Source organism: Hippopotamus amphibius, chromosome 10 (genome assembly GCF_030028045.1).
Source record: "Hippopotamus amphibius kiboko isolate mHipAmp2 chromosome 10, mHipAmp2.hap2, whole genome shotgun sequence".
NCBI lineage: Eukaryota > Metazoa > Chordata > Mammalia > Artiodactyla > Hippopotamidae > Hippopotamus > Hippopotamus amphibius.
In genome coordinates this window covers 61,750,126-61,773,450 of record NC_080195.1, presented here as the reverse complement: position 1 = coordinate 61,773,450, position 23,325 = coordinate 61,750,126, and the positions used below count along the sequence as shown (strand labels likewise).

Genomic DNA, 23,325 nt, shown 5'->3' with positions numbered 1-23,325 from the left:
GGACCCAAGTTGGGGAAAATGATGCAACTATTTTAACATATGAACAAAATGACTTACATAATTCAGGAATTTCTGTTTGTATATGGAGGCCTACATGAATTACTGATGAGCTGAGAGAAACAAAAAGAATTTGAAAACTGCCCATATCTAAGGCAGGCAATAATGCAGAGCAGCAGAAAGTCATTCATTGCTGGTGGGGATACAAAATAGTACAATCACTTTGGAAGACAGTGGACAGTTTCTTACAAAGCTTAAACATGGTCTTATCATAGGATCCAGCAACCACATTCCTAGGCATTTACCCAATTAAGTTGAAAACTTACATCCACACAAAAGCCTGCATATAAATATTTATAACAGCATTATTCATAATTGCCCAAAACTGGAAGCAACCAAAATGACCCTCAGCAGGTGAATAAATAAACAAATTGTGGTACATTCGTAGAGTGGAATATTATTCAACAATAAAAAGATATGAGCCATGAAAACACATGGAGCCCTTCCCTAGTGGTGCAGTAGTTACAAATCCGCCTGCCAATGCAGGGGACACGGGTTCGAGCCCTGCTCTAGGAAGATCCCACATGCCACAGAGCAACTAAGCCCATGCACCACAACTACTGAGCCTGTGCTCTAGAGTCTGAGGGCCACAACTACTGAGCCCATGTGCTGCAACTACTGAAGCCTGCGAGCCTAGAGCCCGCAATGAGAAGCCCAGCAGCCCGAGCACCAAAACAAAGAGTAGACTCCGCTCACCACACCTAGAGAAACCCTGTGCACAGCAACGAAGACTCAACAAAGCCAAAATAAATAAATAAAAAATAAAATAAATCTTTAAAAAAAAAAAAGAAAGAAAGAAAGAAAAGATATAGAGAAACCTTATACGGATACTACTAAGTTAAGTCAGTGTGAAAAGACTATATATTTTATGATTTCAACTATATGACATTCTGGAAAATGCAAAGCTACAGAAAGAATAAACAGATTCATGGTTACCAAAGGATTGGGGTGATAAATAGGGAGGGATAAACAGGTAAATCACAGGGGATTTTTAGAAGGTGAAGTAATTCTGTATGATACTGTGATGGTAGACACATGACACTACTGAAACTTACAGAACTGTACAAAACAGAATACACTTTAATGTAAACTATGTACTTTAGTTAATAAAAAGGTATAAATATGGGTTCATTACTTGTAACAAATGTACCACACCAACACCAGATGTTAATAGGGGAGATTGTACGTGTAGGGATGTAGTATATGGGAACTCTGTGTACTATCTTCTCAATTTTCTGTAAATCTAAAACTGTCCTAAAAAATAAAGTTTATTAATATTTTTAATGAAGGAGGAAAAAAGCACAGCTCTGACATTATAAACTATATTAGTGCCAACATCCACACCTGCCTTCCAGAAGATTTACTGGGAGAAAGGGTGATCATACACCTGGTTTTCCAGGGATGTTCCCAGTTTATGTCAGTTATTCAGCTATAATTATTTACTGAACCTCTATTTGTTCCCAAAAGTGTTCCATTTGGGATGATAAATTACATGATCACTGTACTTAGAAGGAAAAAGGGAAGTAACATCTTTCTAACATCTGTCTTTGAATGCAAGGAACTGGACTATTCCCTTTCCTTAGTGTCTCATTTAAGCCTCACAATATTCCCCTGAAGACGACTGTGTCTTCCCCAATTTGCAGATGGAAAAAAACTGAAGCTCAGAAGCTCATTTACTTAAGACCATACAATTCATCATTGGTAGATCCTGCAGTTAAACCTTCATCTCTGGCATTCCAAAGATTATGCTCTTTCTACCGCAGTATTTGAATGCTGAAGAAAATCCAGGTCATCTTTGGACGTTCTTTCTAGACCTTGTAGTTCTTGAAAGGATTCTATGGTAGTTATACCTAAGAAGCTCATCGCACGGTACTGAGGCAGTAGAAAGCAGAGATTATATGCAAGGAGTTTTATTTATAAAACTCTTGAGGATTTTTTCAATAAATTACAATGATGTCACAGTTTTTTTCTGTTTCATCACTGGGTCATCTGACAATAATAGCATCTGTAAACTATTATTCACCGTAAGCACAGTGATAGGTAGCACCAAGATCTATTGTCTGATCTCAGCAGAGAAAAGCTATTAACATGTGCCACCATATCTCTGCAGCCAGGAATGAATCTTTGGGGAAATAGAGAGTCCTGTGGGCCATGGCAGCTCACTCTTCTGGCTGACTGGAAACAACAAACAACCTTTTCCCTTTTTTTAACTCTCAATACAGCTGGGCTTGGTTCAAAGACTGCAGTTTCCTGGCCAGTTCTCCCAGACATATTCTTCTCCTTCACTTCCAAATTCTCAGAGTACATCAGCCATCCCAGCCAAGACCTGCCTTGGGATAATACTTTCAGTTGTGACAGAATACACTGGATTGGACGCTGTTTTGTTAGGATCTCTTCAAAAGATGATTATTTCTTACCTAAGTGGAACTTTTGAAAAGTGGGTAAGAACTTCTAGATGATTGGAGTAAATATAACAGTAATTTTTTTTAATTTTTTTATTTTTGGAACATTTTTCTATCCTTTATTTAGGCAAGGTGATAAAATACTTCATAGGTGAGTTTACTCTTTTATTCACATGGTACATAAGAAGGAAAGAGGCCCAGTTATACTAAAGTAAAATCACTTGAAAAAAAGTTTTCCCTGGAAGTGCTGTTTAGGTAAGAGGAAGAAATTTTCAGGTTGAATATTCATCTTGAAGACTTCATACTGCCTTAAAGTTATCACTCCTAGATAATTGCTACTAATAGTACAGTAAGAAGACAACAATAATAATTCCACTTGACATTTTTTAAAAAATTATTTATTTATTTACTTATTTATTTTTTTATTGGCTGCATGGGGTCTTCATTGCTACACATGGGCTTTCTCTAGTTGCGGCGAGCAGGGGCCACTCTTCGTTGTGGTGTGAGGCTCCTCATTGCGGTGGCTTCTCTTGTTTCGGAGCACCAGCTCTAAGCGCATGGGCTTCAGTAGTTGTGGCACTCAGGCTCAGTAGCTGTGGCTCACAGGCTTAGTTGCTCCGTGGCATGTAGGATCTTCCCGGACCAGGGCTCAAACCCAAACAGTAATTTTTAATGGAAATCTTTTCTTGCCTTAGGCATGGCAGATGTTAGAGTTTAATGCAACACAAAATTATTTTCAGTGTTTAGACTCCCTTTTTCTTAGCTTATTCTTTTCCTAAAGGGGTTGCTCATTCTTATCCTAAAGAAGCACTTTGAAATTGAGCCAAGGTCTAAAAAATTCAAAGTGCTATGTATGGTACCAGGTTGAATGATATGCAGATCAGGATCTCTGTGTTCCACAAATTAAGGAGTCATGGACATGTACTTAATAACTACTGTGAAAACTAGAGTGAGAACATGCCTCTAAAACATCTCAACAGACAGGGTGATGGAGGTTTCCATGCCCCCAATTGTCCTCTCAATTTCTCCTTCCTTCTGCATTGTCTAGTCCAGCTACTAAAACATAGACAGCTGGTGTGAGCTGGTCCCCAGCACACCACTGGTACTGGCCCTGCACTCTGACATTAAGTTCTGGCACTAAGTTCAACTATTTGCCTGGCTTTCCTAGATTTTTGACTGCTGGCCCCACCCTCTCACCCAATTTTGCTTCCCCAGAACCTCCAACTAGTCAGTATCCTCAGGTACCAGGGTTATCTCCTGCTAGTCCTGCTTTAGCACTTTACTACACTGTTACCTTTGGGTCCTAAAATCCCTACTTCATCTTTCTGCTTATTCATTTGCTATGCAATTTTTATTGACAAACTAAAGGACTTCTTCCTCAGTAAAATCTTCTCTGAACATATAAAGGTATCACTCACGTCTTTCCTCTAAAACGACAGGATATATTGAGGGATTATATCTAATCTGAGTAATGGTGATATTATTGGTTATCCAAAATATATCAATATGGTGCTGTGGAAACAGCTCAGGACTGCCTAGAGAGAACTGCATTCCTCCATCGCTGTTAATATACTGAGTGGTCATGGGCAAATCACTCAGATGCTCTGAGACTTGATTTTCTCATTTGTAAAATAAGGGCAATGGAATACATGATTTCAAAGAATACTTTTCTTTCCTTAAATTCCACTATTCTATAGTCAAGATACTTTATATAAACAAAAATCCTACGACTGACTCCCGTTAAAATTCAATACCCTTTTGATTTTGAAACAAGTCAATTCATTACATTTCTATTTTAAAATTACCCATTCCTAATATTTCTTGTTAAGAATAATTCTGTTCACCATCAGCTTTCATCTCAGTTCCTCTGTAAAGTCATCCTCACCCCTTTCCAACAGATAAAACAACATATATGTGCTTTTGATGAGTGATTTAAGTGAATACTAAAATATAATTTTTAACTAACTATAAAAGTGACATATCAAAGAATTGAAAGTAAAAAGGTATCCAGGCTGAAAACTCCTTAAAATGAAAGTTTGTGATTCTTAAATATTTTTGACATACTGCTAATGAAGTATTTTCTATATGACCTCAAGGTAAGAGCCATTAGGAAAAAATGATTTGAGAAAATATTTTGTTCACATGTAGCTTTATGGGAATTATCTGATGATGTGGTGGGATTAAGTCTCATATTAATTGGCAAGACCAAATGATATATTTTTTAATTCAACTTTATTGAGGTATAATTGACATATAAAATTGTAAGATTTTTCAAGTGTAGATTATGGTGATTTGATATACGTATACATTGTGAAAGAATTCTCCCATCTAGTTAATAAACATATCCATCACCACATATTCACCTTTTTTTTTTTTTGGTGTGAACTTTTAAATTCTACTCTTAGCAAATTTCAATCATGCAACACATGTCATCAACTATAGTCATCATGTTATACATTAGATCCTCAGAACTTATTCATCTTAGAGCTAAAAGTTGGTACCTGTTTACCAACCTCTCTCTATTGCCCCTACCCTCCAGCCCCTGGCAACCACTTTTCTACTCTCTTTTTTTATAAGTTTGACTTTTGTTTTAGATTCCACATAGCCAAACAACATTCTTAAGTAAAACAAAACTAATCTATGATTGTCACACAGTTATTTCTTCTATATCTTTTTTTCATCTCTACGCTGAAGTCTAGTCCCAATCTTTTTGAAATCTTGTGTTTTATTTTCTCCTTGCTCCTGTTAACTCACAGTATAGTGAGATAATTGCAAGGCAAGGAGCTGTGTTTAATCCTTTTTTTGCATGGTTTGATTTGGCATTCTGAAATGCACAATTTCACGAATAAAGACAAGCAGAATGACTCAAGCTAATATTAAATGCAAACTGTCAGCCTGCTTCTCAGCATGCTAGGTAGTAAAATCAAGGAACTAGAGGTTGTAAGTGAATTTAGAGGTCATCTGTTTCCTTGCAACTCACAGTGTAGTTAGGAACCAGCAGCATCAGCAGCATCAGTTTGTTCAAAATGTAGAACCTCAGACCTCATCTCAGACCTGCTGAATCAGACGCTGTTTTAACAAGGTCCCCAGGTGATTTGCTTCCTTGCACTACGCCACCTCTGATTAAGTGGTAAACCAGCCTCTACTTGAGTGTGTGCAGTCACAGGAACTCATTTCAATTCCTTCTTCCTCCACAGCATTCTAACCAGTACTTGAGATTCATTTGGAAGTATTATTTTAATGGTAGTGTTCTGTTGCTCAAATGAATCACTTGTCCAATGTATTACTCCAGAACTTGTAGCCAAACACAATCTGAATCTTTCCATTCTTATTTTCCAGTCTTCTTTATATGGTGCCTCTACTCCAACAAAATTGACTACCTTAAAAGGACCCTAAAAAAATGATCTACCTGTATCACATAATAACCCTAGCAGTCAGTTCTGTAGGTATCCTGTTCTGTATCATTCTTCCTCTCTGGAACCTTCTTTCCTATTGCTCTGCTCGTCTAGATCCTACTCACCCATGAAACCTCACCTCTTTGCTCTCCTGAGGACAAGCCAACTCACCTGTACTTCCAAAGACATTCACTGGAGCAGGACCAAAGAACCAGTGCCCTATTGATGTATTCTATTTAACCTGTATGGGGGCTTTCGAAAATTAGAATTTCCGTGCCTTTAAACAGGACATGTACTGTCTGGTTTGACCACAGTCCTCACTATTTTCTTTTGTATCATCCTTGAAAAGATTCATACATTTACACTACCAACTTTTCATTTAGCATCATTTGAACTAGTAATTCTCCCCTAAATAGAGGGTTCCTCCAAAGCTCTTAGTCCAATTCCCAAATTACACACAATGTTTCCTTCCACATTTAATTTTTTGACTGCATTCTTTCACCTGTATTAGTCTGCATAGGCTGCAATAACAAAGTACCATAGCTTGAGTGACTTAAATAACATAAATTTATTTTCTTACATTTCTAGAAGCCAGAGGTCCAAAATTGAGGTGCTGAGGGTTGGTTTCTGGTGAGACCTCTCTTCTTGGCTTGTAGACAGTCACTTTCTCACTTTGTCCTCACGGACCTCTTCTCAGTGCATGCACAGAGAGAGAGAGATCTCTGCTGTCTCTTCCTCTTCCTACGAGGACACTGGTTATATCAAATCAGGATTCCACCTTTATGACCTCATTTACTTTAGTTACCTCCTTAACAGCACTATCTCCTATTATAGTCACCTTGGCAATAATTCGGACTTCAGCGTTTGAAGGCGGGACGGGGGGTGGGGGTGTCCCCGAGGCCTAATCCAATTCATAACATTATCAAAACACATTTATATCCTGAAAAATCACACATGATATTGTACAAAGTTCCCTATCTTTATCATCTAAGGACTTTGTCATCTAAGACATTCATGCAGACTTGATAGCTGAACTAAAGGCAGTATCAGGGCTGCTTTCTACACCAGTAGCAATTCACAGGAAACAGAATCAAGCTGATTTCAGCTTAGTTGCCACTGACATAGAGGCAACAACAATAATAGCTGCTCACAAAGGATTTGCTATGTGCTAGACACTGTTGTAAGCATTTTTATATATACTTATAGGCTTTTGGCCTCATGACACTCTATGATAAAAATACTGCTTATATTGTTCCAATTTTACTGATGAGAAAACTGACATATACTAAGTAAATGGACTGTCTAAAGTTACACATTAGAACTTGCATGGCTGGGGGACTCCCCTGGTGGCTCAGTGGTTAAGAATCAACCTGCCAATGCAGGGGACACGGGTTCGAGCCCTAGTCCGGGAAGATCCCGCTGGCCATGGAGCAACTAAGCCCGTGCACCACAACTGCTGAAGCATGTGCACCTAGAGCCAGTGCTCCACAACAAGAGAAGTCACCACAATGAGAAGCCTGCACACGGCAACGAAGAGCAGCCCCTGCTCGCCGCAACTAGAGAAAGCCCGTGCACAGCAACAAAGGCCCTACGCAGCCAATAAGTAAATAAAAATAAATAAATAACTTTATTTTAAAAAAAAGAACTTGCACGGCTGGGATTCAAGGCCAGGCTGTTTGGCTCCGAGGTCTGTACTCTTGGCCGCTGAACCATACTCTGTTTCTCAACAATGGAGACGAAGGGATGAGGTCGACTTTATTGAAAAGGATTACAGCACAGCCCCAACATAATCATATATTCATTCATAAATATATTCATCTCATAAATATATATTCATCTCATATTTAAGTAGTAATCAGCATAAAAAGTTTAAAAATACATTCATTGACAGGACAATTTATTGTCCAAACTTGGAACTCTGGGTAAAAGAGGGGTGCTGTTAGCAATTATGTTAGAACAAGAGGAGTAAACAGAGTGTCCCAGGCAAACCAAGGTGAACAATCACACTATTCACTGAGCACCCACCATATGCCAGTGCTATGCTAACAACTTTACATACGCCATCCTCATAAACTCCAAGATAGATATCGTTACCCCCATTTTACAGGTGAAGAAAATGAGGATCAGAAAGGTCAAGTAACTTGCCCAAAGACACAATGAAAAAGTACTAGAGCTGGCATTTAAACTAGGTCTGTCTGAATCCAAAACAGTGCTCTTAACTAGCACCCAATGTTACTTTGCTCTTCCTACAGACAGCAAACAAGTTATGGATGCTCAAGACAATTATATGTGATTATAAGTTCAGGGAAATAATTAGGTATTTATTAGGCTTAGAAATTTATTTGTTTAAAGAAAACACTTAGCAGTTTTGCAATTTGGGTCTCATCACAGTCATACAAAGTGATCTGCAATGAGAAAGTTCAGAAAGGGAAAAAAAGTAAGACCTTCGTGAGTTCTGGATCAAATTTAACGCTACATCTGTTCATTCACTTATTAATTTATCAGTTATTGTTGAAGATACTGAGAATTACACCCTGAGGAAATTTATATTTCAGTTGGAAGAACAAGATATACACAAGAAATTTAAACAACAGACATATGGTATCAGGAAGGAACATGTTTAAATGTCAAATGAGAGTCACAGGCAATAATGCTGGATGTTCATAAGAGGATACGTTCATTGCAAGCTGACGGGGTCAGGGAGAGTATCACAGAAGAACTACACCTCAAGGCTTGGCCTCTTGTGATTTGCCCCTACGTATAACATGCTTTGCGTGTTTTAAGTGATTTTATTATTATTTAGGTATGGTAAGGCCAGCAGATCAGGAGATGACTGCCATCGAAATGACAGTTTGTTACTCACAGTTCCCATGAAGAGGGAGCATGGCACATCATGGAGGGCCACAGGGAGAAACACCAGAGGCAGTCAGGAGGCACAGGGAGGAGGGGAAAACATGGACCAGAGTCTATTCTGGTTTCCCTGGGAAGAAATGAGAGAGACAGAGTGAGCAGGTTTAGGATTGACTAGGTTACATAATTTCAATGGGCTCTGGGGCATAGGGGCTGTGTCTGGAAACCTGTCCCTGGGAGTGATTAGGCTGGTGGAGAGTGGTGCAGAGTGTGAGAACCTGACAGAGGAGTGAACCTGACTAAAGGTGAGAACCTGACTGGGATATGAGTTTATGGATTGACTGGTTTCCATCTGAAAGGTATCCTAATGGGCGAGTTGTTTACTGTGTCTTGGAATTGGCTAGCCCTGAAAGGGATGGTCCCTCCAGGGTCAGCAAGACCCCAAATGTCAAAGTATCAGACTACAGAAAAGAAAAGACATGGTTAACACACTTTTTAAGAAATTCAGGAGTGTCTCTGTCTTAGTCTGCAGCAGGAACATTTGTCTTTGTACTTTCCATAGGAGGATAAGAGAGGGAAATTTGAACAATTAGATCATTCTGTAGTAGTACCTCCAGCTTACACTCTTAAAGATAACAGTGCATAAGGGCATCATGGACACGAAGGAAGATTAATGGGAAAGCCAAAGCTACTGATGAGAAAGTCCTTCCCAAAGCATTTCTCTCTCTCTTTTCCTATAGTAAAGCTAGAGATGCTCCCTAGAGAGTGCATCCAGGCTTTAATTCATCAACCAAGATGTTCACTGATGACAAAACTGGTAGGCTTCTGCTGGATGGTCACATGGATGGCTCTGGGTTCAGCAGACAGGGCATCTCCTCTGGGTTTCTGACTGCTTTGCTAAATTCCTGATTTCTCAGGAAGAAAAACCAAAGTGCACCAGCAGTTTGACACATTTCCTCTCAAAAAGCTTGACAAGCACTCACTGGTTTGCAGTGGAGCATGAGTATGAGTGCACGCACAGGTACCTAGGTACACACATGCATACATATGCACGCATGCATGCACACTCAAAACAGCACATGACAGCATCCTCTGACCTAGAATCCAGTCAAGATGTGTCCAAACCAAAAGCTACTTTCTCCCCTTTCAGTGTGACTGGAAGCCTCACATTGTTACAGGACGTTAGGGAATGTAGTGAGGATTTACACAGGTCTTTGTTCATTTAAGGATCATAGGCAAAATCTTAAACAGGGGAGAGAACAAAGGCATGGATAATTTAACATAGCAAATAATCCAGAATCCACTTTTATAATGCAAAATTACTATTCAAAACTGATTCCTGGTTTCTGGTTATCCTTGACTGCTCATGTGCTCAAAAGAATGAGTTGCCAAGAAGCTGACTGAAAGCTCTGTGTTTCTGAATCAAGCTGGCTTGCTCACTGTAGGTGGAAGGGAAGGATCTTGAACCATTTCACTGAGAGATCCCCAGTTGTCACTATACAGAAGTCTTTTCTTCTGGTATATCAGATCCTCCAATGTCCTCATTGGGGGAGGTAGGTGTAGGTATAAACCTAGTTGCTAGGGTTCTGGGGTGCAAGAGGGAAAGAGGAGCTGAAGAGATGCACCATTCAATATAGACTAGTTTTCTTTATTCACCAGTTTTCAGATGGAATTCCTCCTACTCCAACCAACTATGGTCGTCCTCTACTCCAGAAACTAAATTTCTCAGCTACCTTGACAGTGAGGGAGGGGAAGCTGACTGACTGCTTAGGTTGGAGGAAGGGAACCAAGATATTAACTGTTCCTAAAGCAGAATTTCAATCAATCCCATATCCAACTGTATTTGCATTCCTGCCTGCAAACATACCTGGTATCTCCTGCTCCCGAGTCTGCTGAACTTCAACTTGCTTCTTGTTAGCTTCTCCTACTGCAAGGACCAGTGTCTGCTAAGACTATTACCACACTGATCCATTGCTGTCCCAGTTGTAAAATTCTCTTGTCCTCCCTTGAATGCTGTCATCACCTCTCTTGTTTTCTAAGTTCATGACATTTGAGAGAGTGAGGAGGAGGAACATCTGTTAAAGAGAGATGAGTTAATCATACTCCTCAGTTCATGGCACATCAACATTGTTTTCCAATACAAGGGTTGTCTCTTGTATATTTTTATACATATATTCATTCTCTTCTATCTTTCTCCCACTCCCATTTCTTTCCTTCTTCAAAGACAGTGATACCTTGTAGGTTTAATGCATATGTTTTTATTTGACGTCTTAGAAATGTATATTTTTGTTTCATGTATATGAATTTAAACTTATATGTATGGTATTGTGTTATACTTCTTATTCAATTTCTTGACTTTTTATTCGGCATAATATTTTTAAGATCCAACCACATTAATGTGTTTATATCTAATGATTTATATCTTTTCTTGTTTCTTTTTTGGTTCTATTAATTGGAGTTCTACACTATTTTTAGTTCTTAAAACATAACTATATTTCACTCTACAATTTCCAGTTTTAGTTTTTTTTTTTAAATGGAGCAAGAACTTGAAGATGTTTGTCAAAAAATCCCTGATTTTTCCCACTTGCTCACATCTAATCCAAAAGTAATTATTTTTGAGATTCTTTTTAAAATTCCTCTCCTGAATAACCTTAGTTTTTATTGAGAAAGTAATTTTCTTTCAAATTCATATTTTAATAAGTATTCACAAAATGTGATTAAATTAGATCATTGCAATAACAAATACAACTAGCCTAATCCAGCTTGAGTGTAAACACAACAGAATCTTGGTAAATATACAACTCAGCTTGAGGGAGAATTTTCAGCATAGTATAGAACAATGAGTACTCAGCAGGCTGTGGGCATCAATTGGGATGTGTTACACAATGAACACAAGTATTAGTTAACAGAGAGTCACCTATGAAAATGTCCACTATAGTTTTTGTTTGCTTGCTTGTTTTTGAAAACACCCTATCAATTAGATTCTTTTCTGTGTGATTTACTTAGCTTCTATTGTGCTTAGATAAGAGTAGATCCATAATAGGACAAAATGGAGATGACTTAAAGGTAGGTGTCTCAAAAGCTGAAAGGAACATACAGTTACTGTTGTGAGGTGTATTTATTTCAAATACATGCTATCAAAGTTCTATCAAATCAAATCTCCTCTTTCACTTAGGATTTAAAATGGGATCACGGTTGAAGGACGACTAAAGAGATGTTTGAGCCAAAACACAAATAATACAAGGCTTTAGGTTGTTTCTGATCATCAGCCACCCAGAAAGATGCATTTTCTAAGTCTGTATTCTCAGTAGCAGTTCCAGTACCATCTCAGGTGAATCCTCATGTTCTTCCAGAAAAACACTACAAAGGACCTCTCTTCCAAGAAACATAAAACATTCTGCGAATATTATCTCATTCTCTCTTTGAATGTCTTCCGTAAGGGATAGATAATGAAAAACTAATGCTCTTTTTTACAAGAAAAGAAACTGAGGCTTAGAGTAGAAATTGGTTATTCAGAGACCACACTACAAAAGTGACAGAAGTTGACTGACAACAGCCTGGTGCCACTTTTTATGGAAACTTTTCTTCTCATTCCACTTATACTGATAGAAAGCAAAGGGAAAATAAACACATGGATAAAGCTAACCACATTTGTGACATTGGTATCACAATCCTTATTGTTTTAATCTAACATGACTAATCTAAGAGGTATTAATTGAATTAATGTTGAAGACTCTTTCTCCTAAGCCAAAAGAAGACATTGCTTTATTGCTGTTTTTGTTTGTTTTTATTACTGAAGCAGTTTATCAAATTTTGTCTGAAAATAATTTATAACAACAATGGCAAGCATAAAAATATTCATCCATGATCACTTGCATCAATTCTTAATATTTTTTTCAATATCCCTTGACCATGCTCTAACACACTTTAGAAACTAAGATGTACATATTATAATGTGTCCCATTAACTTTACTGTTTGAAAGGTATTTTCATATATTAAAACCAACTTTGGTAATTATAGTCTTTTTTTAAAATGATAATATTTGACATTGGGTTGATAATTCACAATTTCCACTTCTACATTATCCAATTCTTCACTATTTTATAAAATGATGCTGTTTCCATTTTTATCTTTTCAGTGATATCCTTAGCAACATTTTCGAGGAAAAGTGTGTATTTATTATGAGGTCAAATATTATATACTTTATTTGGCCATGGAAAACATTACTAAATTAATTTATAGAAGGATTTTTTAAATTTTTTAAGTTAATTTTTATTGGAATATAGTTGCTTTACAATGTTGTGTTAGTTTCTACTGTATGGCAACATGAATCAGCTATACACACACACACACATATATATATATCCCCTCTTTTTTGGATTTCCTTCCCATTTAGATCACCACTGTGTTGCTGTTTTAAATTGGCACTTGGAAAACAGAAATGGAGTGATAAAGTACAAATGAATAAATAAACCAGTAGCACATGGCACAGTTTTTATTTTTCTTGTGTTTTAGCACTGTAGGATATTTCTTGGCATATGGAACTTTATCTACCAATGATGAGCTAGCAAACAACCAGCCAGAAAGGGCACAGGAATTTAAATTTCAAAAGCAAAGAAACTATAAATGAAAAATAATCATCCTATCATTTCTAAGAAATTTTTATTAAACTTTACATTTGGGTCAGGTCTTGAAGGAAATTTGCAGCAAAGAAGCAGCAAATATTTACACTTGTGGTCTATTCAAAACCAAATTGAGATAAAGTTAAACAGAAATCAAAACTGTTTTCATGTGTAGCAGGAGCCTCAGTTTGAATCTAAATGGTGTTTGTCTTCAGATTCACTCCTCTTGGCAGAAGTGAGGACTGTGGTCCAAGAATCCCAAGAGTCTATCCACAGATAAGCCTGAGGACCTCCGCTCTGGGAGGAAGGGTTTCCTCAGCCTCAGGGAAGACCCACGTAAAGTGCTCCATTTTGGCTGAAGAATAATGGAACAGGATGTGAGAGAATGTCTTCCTCCTCCATCGCCAAGTCAGGCACTGAGACCAGAGGCAGCACAAGGTCACAATGGCTGGAAGCAGAGCCATGATGTGCTGTGGCAGTGACAAATCATCACCAGATGAAACTCATTTCTCTATGCTTTTGGTTTCCATCATGATGAAAAATGCAAGATTTTAATAAGGTTGCAGAACAAATGGAACTGATTTATAGTTTACAATTACATAGCTCATATTGTGTATTACTATATTTCCCATTTCTAATTGTTGCATTTTGTTTTCCCTCTAGGACAAGAGTACACAAACTCTTTCTGTAAAGGGATAGGCAGTAAATATTTTAGGCTTTCCTTTTCACGTGGGTCTGTGTAGCATATTCTGCTTTACTTTTTGTGTTTACAATCTTTTAAAAGTATTAAAATCATTCTTAGCTCACTGATCAAACAAAAACAGGCCATGGGCTGACCCTTGCACTAGGAAAGTGGACACTTGTGGAGCGTGTCGTGATAACCTGGGGGCTTGGTGTGCCTCTTTTCCATCTTACCTCCTCCCTCTTCCACAATTATGACTCTTGGTCAAGTCATCCAGGTGCCTTTCACCAATCCTGGAGAATCATATCTGAGACATTGAGATGTGATTAAGAATAAATAAACAGATAATTTTGCTTTCCTGGAGATTTAGGAAGCAACGCCCTGTCCTCTGAGGTTCAGAACACCATGCTAGAGTTGAAGAGGTACAGGAGATTCTCTCCATTTCGGATAAATATGGAAACACGGACAACACACAGTAGTTCTTAACAGTGAGCTGACTGGCATACAAGCATCCTGCAGAAGAAAGGAAGAGACACCTGAGGCTCTGTGGGTGTGTCAAGCCTATAGATGTGCACATGGCAAGCCCTGGCTGTGGATCTCATGCTGGAATTAAAATAGAAAAGGAATGCAATGACGATGTGATGTGGGAGCTGGCAGAACTGTGTTTGCAATTACATATAAGACACCACCTGGGGGGAGTTGAGGGAGGGAGGGAATATGGGGATATGTGTATAAAAATAGATGATTGAACTTGGTGTACCCCCAAAAAATAATAAATAAATTAAAAAAAAAAAAAAAAGACACCACCTGGCGACATCCAGAAAGAAAGGCAACAGGAAGTTTATGGTGGGGGGGGGGGGGGGAGCGGGGCGGGGGACAGGTCAGAGTCAACAAAACACTCTTTCCTATTGTTAGTGTTAACCAATTTTGTATTTTAATTGCCTGGAGAAGCACAAGTTTGTCAGATTGGTCCTGGTGTAGTTTCCTCTCACAGAAATGGAAGCAGTCATTTTCAAATAAGAGAACAGTATTGAGCGATCAGGAAGCCAATGAGCTATGCTGGTCTCGTCATGCTACTCAATAATTGCTGCATAACTTTGGAAAAGTCCCTTGATTTCTCTTGGCCTTGGGTTTGTTCCTCCACATAGTAAGTGGTTAAAACAATAATGTCCAAGGAATCTTCTCATTTTATATGTGTTATATAATAGCTTAATATTAAGCCATTAATTAATTAACCGTTGTTTATTAAATCACCCACCATGTTCCAAACATGGTGCTAAGTAATAAGACTACTGAGAGAAAGAGAGTCTTTTCCCTTAAATCTCTCTCAAACTAAACTAATAATTACAACACAGGTTATTAAAAGTTAGGATAGAGGTACACTCTGGCTGCCATAGGATGTTGGAAGACAGACCCTTCCGTAGAAATCAGAACCTAGGCCAGCATTTTACTGAGGAGCAAGAAGGAGAGAAGAAGGGAAAAGAAAGGTTTAAGAAATACAGTTAAAATCTTGGTCACACTAGACTTTTCCAGAGACCTGTCTGGATATCTCTGTGCTTTAGAACAGTCTGAGTGCAGTTAGGGCACAGGGAGAAAGCGACAGGAATAAGTCTGTCTCTCACCGGTTGAAGTTCATGTTGTAAAAGGAACCCACTGCCTTGCACTTCTGGATTATGTGACCTCACCCCAGGGCTGGGAGTGCCAGAATCCGGACCCCACTGCAAGGTGCTTCATCTGACGCTGAAGTGGTCGGGGGTAGCTGAAACTGAGGGGGCGCAGTGGGTCAGGGTCAGGAACAAGGGTCTTTGCAGTGCCATTACGGTGGGCATAATGGAGCCATGCCAGAGCCAGTCCTCACCTGGGAAAGGCTGAGAAAGATGGTGCGTTAGGAGCTGTGGCAATGGTAGAGGAAGGGGCTCTCCTCTATGCAAGTGACTGAGGCCTACAAAGTAGATGAGTCCCAGTGCAAATGTGCAAAACCTGGGGCCAAAACACACTAAGGCAGAGTTGAAAAGGTTTCCCAGAGGAGGTTAGGTGATGCTTGAATTGCTGCTGGAAAGACAGACGGGATTTCCTGGTAGACAAGCTAGAGGTGAATGAGAGGTCACGGGAGGTCGAGGGGATTGGCAACAAGCAATTTTCACACTGAGAGAATCGTACTTGCAAAGGCATGGGGTGCAAAAGAATATCATCAGTCTAACTGCAAGCATCACCTGGTTGGGGGATGGTGGTACATGAACAGCCAGAACAGCCTCTTCATTCTGAACAGCCATTCTACCATCACCAATTACCAACCAGAAACTGAACCTACGTGGGGCAGGCAAAATGGGATAGGTTTTATTATATACAAATGTCATGTTGGAGAAATGACTCATCCTCATCATTTATTTACTTAATCAATTCATTGAACAAATATTTGTTTTATGCTTACTGTGTATAAACCATTTTATTGTACTCAAGATTTAGGCCACAGAAGGGAAGTCAGCATTCTACATAAGCTGTAGATATTCTTTAGATATTCTGACACTAGGATATTTCCAGTGACTGCTCTTCAATCTTTTTAATTTCCTCTATCTACAGTTTTAATGATCATGAGATAGATATATATATATATATAAAATTCCCATGTTTTCCTGACAGGGATTCATTAATTCTTTATTCTATAGCTAACACTCTCATATTGTGCCATCTGTGAAATTAGCATGGCAATTTGTTAATTAAATATTGACTCAGAGAATTTTTAAGCACTGACACATTCAGTCATGAATAGACTGATGCTCTTTTCTTGCTTCTGAGCAATGATATAACACATCCAGTTGTTGCTCCCTCTAAGAAAATGTGTAAAAGGATTCTTATTCACACGAAGCTTATTTCAGTGAGCTTGAGTTTCTCCTAGGCCATTTGTGCTGCTGGATCTAGATGTCTTGGGATGAATCAGAGTTGGTATGCCCACCATTATTCACTGTCCTTCCCTCTGCTCAGGTCCTTTCTTCTTCACTGGGTTTAAAGGCCATGGCTCATTACTGCAACACAATTTGTATATACCCACAACATCTTATATGTCTTCCAGTCTATTCATCTGAAAAAAACCTCCAGTTTTGCCTATTTCCCTAATCCTTTCCTTCTCTCACTCTTCTAGACAGGCATTAATACTTTCCCCTTTGATAAACCTTAAGTATCTCCTCCTCCATCCACACTCTGAGCTGATGACTTTGGTTTCTATTCCTCTAAGACAACAGAATCAGTAAGAAGAAAACTACACACTCCCAAGCATATCTACTAGCCTACTTGTACCTGTGCTCCTATACATTCACAGTCCTCCTGTTAAACAAGGTATAACTTGTCTGGACTCCTATATAAGGACAATTCTCCACTTGTCACTGAACCAACCCCATTCTCTTCACCAGCATTCAAGGATATCATTACAACCATTCTCTTTTCTCTCTCCTGAATCATCAATTTTCACTCTCTCCATGATTCTTTCCCACCAGCCTATAAACCTGCCTTATTTCTCCCACTTTAAAAGAAAAGACAAAACCTCTCTTGATCTCATATTTTCCTTCCTCTCCCTCCATTTCTCTGTTCCCATTTATCCCCATTCCTCTCCTCCCACTCATCTATAAAAACCTTTGTGTGTTTTTGCTCCCCAAAATGATCAAAAGAATTCTTCTCATGATCACCAACTTGTAAGTCGACGGTCAATTCTCAATTCTTATTTACTTAACCCATCATCAGAACAACTGGATTGACCACTTCTGCTTCATAAGGCATGTTCTTTACTTGGTATTTTGGACATCTAGCTCTTTCCCTATCTCACAACTCCTCTTTTTCAGCCTCTTTGGCTGATTTTTCACATCTCTCTGATCTCTAAATGTTGACGTGCCCCTGGGTAAGTCCTTCACTTTTCTATCTACATTCTCTTTCTGAGGGACTTCATCCTGTCTTGTGTCTTTAAATACCTTCTACATTTTGACAATGTCCAATTTCTACCTCCAAATTGAAAGTTTCCCCACTTCAGACTCACATATCCAACCACATACTAAACATTTACATGTGGATGTCTAATGGGCATCTCAAACTTAATATATCTACAACTTCTGTACTCATCCTCCACACCACAAAAACCTGCTCCCTTGACCCCAACCTTCCTATGTTGGTAATTGCCAATAGGTTCTTCCAGTTGCTCAAGACAAAAACAGTTCAGTAATCATTATTTTTTAATTGAGATATAATTCACCACCATATAATTCACTCCTTTAAAGTGTACAGTTCAAAGTTTGTTAGTATATTCACAAGGTTGTGCAACCATCATCACTATCTAATTCCATTTCAATCATTCTTTTTCTCTTGTTGTTGTTAGGACTGTTTTACAGAAATGCAAATTAAAATTGCAACGAGATACCACTACCCACTTATCAGAATGGCTAACATAAAAAATAGTGACGAAACCCAACGTTGGCAAGGATGCAGAGAAAGTGGATCACACATACATTGCTGACGCTCATGCAAAACAATATAGTCACTTTGGAAAACGATTACGTGGTTTTTTTTGTTTGTTTTCTGTTTCAGCTGTTCTTGACTCCAGCCTTCTACACGCTATACATTCAATCCATCAGCAAATTCTGTTAACTTTACACTCAAAGTATATCTATAATGTAAACATTTCTCATCACCTACACTGTTATAAAATTGTGATATGTTATGAAGATTATAGAAATAGTGTCCTAACTGGGCTCCTTGCTTCTCACCCTTGTCTTCCTCTCAACAAAGCAGCCACAGGGAGCCTATTAAAAATCTAAGTAATTTTAACATATTAAATCTTCCTAACCATGAATATGGGATGTCTTTCTGGTTTTTGTATCTTCTTTAATTTCTTCTATCAATGTTTTGTAGTTTTCAGTGTATAGCTCTTTTATCTCTTAGTTTACTTTATTCTTAAAAAGTATTTTATTATGTTTGGTGCTATTATAAATGGGATTACACTATTGGGCATACACCCAGAGAAAACCATAATCCAAAAAGAAACATGTACCATAATGTTCACTACAGCACTATTTACAATAGCCAGGACATGGAAGCAACTTAAATGCCCATCAACAGATGAACTGATAAAGAAGATGTGGCATATATATACAATGGAATATCACTCTGCCATAAAAAGGAATGAAACGGAGCTATATGTAATGAGGTGGATAGACCTAGAGTCTGTCATACAGAGTGAAGTAAGCCAGAAAGAGAAAAATAAATACTGTATGCTAACTCATATATACAGAATCTAAAACAACAACAACAACAAAAAAATGGTACTGATGAACCCAGTGACAGGGCAAGAATAAGGACACAGGTGCAGAGAATGGACTGGAGGACACGGGGTTGGGGGGGGCGGGGGGCGAAGAGGAAGCTGGGACGAAGTGAGAGAGTAACATAGACATATATACACTGCCAACTGTAAAATAGGTAGCTAGTGGGAAGTTGCTGTATAACAAAGGGAGATCAACTCGATGATGGGTGATGCCTTAGAGGGCCAGGACAGGGAGGGTGGGAGGAGGTCACGGGAGGGAGGAGATATGGGGATATATGTCTAAATACAGCTGATTCACTTTGGTGTACCTCAAAAGCTGGTACAAGTGTATAAAGAATTATATTACAATAAAGAGCTAATAAATAAATAAATGGGATTATTTTCTGAATTTTTTTCAGATAGTTTGTTGTTAGTATACAGAAATGCAACTAATTCTTGTATGTTGATTTTGTATACTATAACTTTACTGAATCTGTTTATTACTTCTAACAGTTTTTTGTGGAGTATTTATGACCATGCTTCTGCAAACAGGGATAATTTTACTTATTTCTTTCTGATTTGGATTTCTTTTATTTATTTTTCTTGCCTAATTTCTGGCTAGGAATTCAAGTACTATATTGAATAGAAGTTATGAGAGTGAGCATACTTACCTTGTTCCTGATCTTAGTGAAAAAGCTTTCAGTTTTTCACTGTTGAATATGATGCTACTGATGGCCTTTTCATAATGGCCTTTATTGTGTTGATGTACTTTCCTTCTGTTCCTAGTTTGCTGAGAATTTTTTTATTAATTGAGGTATAGTTGATTTACAATGTTGTAATGTTGTGTTAGTTTCAGGTGGACAGCAAAGTGATATATATATGTGTATATATATATATATTTATATATATATTCCTTTTCAGATTCTTTTCCATTACAGGTTAATACAAGATATTGAATATAGTTCCCTGTGCTATACAGTAGGTCCTTTTTTTTTTTATCTATTTTATATATATAGTAGTGGGTATCTGTTAATCCCAAACTCCTGATTTATCCCTCTCCCTCCACTTTCCCCTTTGGTAACCATAAGTTTGTTTTTTATGTCTGTAAGTCCATTTCTCTTTTGTAAATAAGTTCATTTGCATCATTTTTTTAAGATTCCACATATAAGTGATATTATATGATATTTGTCTTTCTCTGTCTGACTTACTTCACTTAGTATGATAATCTCTAGGTCCATCCATGTTACTACAAATGGCATTATTTCATTTTTTTTATGGCTGAGTACTAAATCTATCATATATAGATATATACCACATCTTCATTATCCATTCATCTGTCGACGGACACTTAGGTTGTTTCCATGTCTTGACTATCGTAAATAGTGCTGCTATGAACATTGGGGTGCATCTATCTTTTTGAATTAGAGTTTCAGAAAAAAATTAGATAATTGTGTAATTTTTATCCTTTATTCTGTTAATGTGGTGTATTACATTAATTGATTTGTGTATGTTGAACCATCCTTGAATCCCAGGGATAAATCCCAGCTAGTCATGGTGTGCAATCCTTTTAATGTGATCTGGAATTTTTTAATGTGATGTTGGATTGGGTTGGTTTGATAGTGTTTTCTTGAGGATTTTTTCATGTATATTCATCATGGATATTGACCTGTGGTTTTCTTTTCTCGTGGTATATTTGTCTGGTTTTGGTATCAAGGTAATGCTGACCTTATAAAATGAGTTTCAGTGTTTCCTCTTCTTCAGTTTTTTGGAAGAATTTGATAAGGTCTGGCACTAATTCTTATTTAAATATTTGGTAGAATTCACCAGGGAAGCCACCTAGTATTGGGCTTTCTTTGTCAGTATTTACAATTACTGACTCAACCTCCTTACTCATTATTGATCAGTTCAGATTTGCTATTTCAACATAATTCAGTCTTAGTAGGCTGTGTGTTTCTAGGTCCTTATCTTGTTTCTAAAATCAATATTGAGAAAAAACAAAGCTAGAGATATCATACTTCCTGATTTAAAAAATATTACAAAGTTACAGTAATTAAAACAGCATGATACTGGTATAAAGAAAGACATATAGACCAATGGAACAGACTAGAGAGCCCAAAATCAACCCATGCATATATGGTCAACTGATCTTCAACAAGATTTCCAAGAATATACAATGGAGAAAGGATAGTCTCTTCAACAACTGGTGTGGAGGGGAATTCCCTGGTGGTCCCGTGGTTAGGACTCTGTGCTTTCACTGCCTAGGGCCCAGGTTCAAGCCTGGGCCAGGGAACTAAGATCCTGCAAGCCACACAGTGCAGCCAAGAAAAATTAATAAAAAATAAAAAAGTAAAGTAAAAGACAACTGTACAAAAGATTTTAAAAAAGTGTGGAAAAAGTGGATATCCACATGCAAAAGAATGAAATTGGACACTTATCTTACACCATCCAAAAAAACTCAACACAAAATAGATTAAAGACTTAAGTGCAGGGCTTCCCTGGTGGTGCAGTGGTTGAGAATCCACCTGCCAATGCAGGGGACATGGGTTCGGGCCCTGGGTCAGGAAGATCCCACATGCCGCAGAGCAACTAAGCCCATGTGCCACAACTACTGAGCCTTGGCTCTAGAGTCCACGATCCACAACTACTGAGCCCATGTGTCACAACCACTGAAGCCCAAGTGCCTAGAGCCTGTGCTCCACAAGAAGAGGAGCCACCAAAATGAGAAGCCCACACACTGCAACGAAGAGTAGGCCCCGCTCTCCACAACTACAGAAAGCCCACACGCAGCAAGACACCATACAGCCAATAAATAAAAATAAAAAAAAAATAAAAAAAGACTTAAGTGCAGGACCTAAAGCTGTAAAACTCAAGATGAAAACATAGGGAAAAATCTTCATAACGTTGGTCTTGGCAATGATTTTATATATATGACATCAAACACATGGGTAATGAAAACAAAAACAGATACATGGGACTACATCAAACTACAAAGCTTTGAACAGCATAGGGAATAATCAACAAAGTGAAAGGCAACCTACAGAATGGGAGAAAATATTTGCAAACCATATATCAGATATGGGGTTAGTTTCCAAAACACACAAGAAATTTCTAAAATTCAACAGCAATAAAAGTAATAATACAATTTTTAAATGGAGTAAAGACTTCAAGAGACATTTATCTGAAGAAAACATACAAATGATTTGTAGATATATGAAAAGATGCTCAACATCACTAGTCATCAGGGACATGCAAATCAACACCAAATGAGATGTCACCTCATACCTGTTAGAATGGCTATTATCAAAAAAACCAGTTTTGGAGAAAAAGATGGTGGCGAAGTAGAGAGACGTGGAGTGCATCCCTCTCCACAGATGCATTGGGAATGCACGGAAGGACGCAGTCATTCCCACAGAGAACCAGCTGAACACCAGCAGACGGCCTCGGACACCAGAAAGGGCTGCGGGGAGCCCGACATAGCCGGTAGGGAGGCATCTACCACAGCTCAAAGAGGGTGAAGCGGCGGAGCTGTGGCAGACGGGAGGGAGTGCGAAACATACGGAGGGTCCGCAGCGCAGCTCAGCGTTCCCGGACGAGACATCGATCCGCGGCTAAACGGAGGGTCCAGGAGCGGGAGCGTGGGAACCGGAGAGCTGGTTCAGGGTGAGAAACATTGTTGCCAGTAGGGTGACGGACCGAGAGGACAGGAGGGAGGAGGTCCGCGGAGAGGAGTGCCGGTCCCTGAGAACTGCCCGGCCATGATGGCGGCTGGAGGCTGCAGGCTCCCGGGCGGAGGGGAGGAGCCGCGCGCATAGCCTCTCCCTCTCTTTTGCTGCCTCTGCAACAGGCAGTGGAGAGACGCCCTGCGGGCCACCTAAGGCGCTCAGGGATAACAAGCACCCTTAGGCACTCGGGCGGGGCTAGATTAAAACTCCTTGCAATGCCAGCAGCAGGGAGGCTGCCAAGAGAAAAGAAAAAAAAAAAACAGCATCAAAAAGAAAAAACCCCGAGAGAGGCCCAACTCTAAGACTTTCTGTG

At 38.7% G+C, this 23,325-nt stretch overlaps 1 protein-coding gene across 1 annotated transcript in view; it reads right to left on the bottom strand.

The window, feature by feature from the left end:
- Positions 1–23,325, bottom strand: part of MORC1 (MORC family CW-type zinc finger 1) — a 342,077-nt gene that overhangs the window by 216,449 nt on the left and 102,303 nt on the right. The window contains 2 exon segments of the mRNA XM_057697690.1: positions 8,718–8,834; positions 10,572–10,779. The gene's annotated coding sequence lies outside the window, so the exon portion shown is untranslated.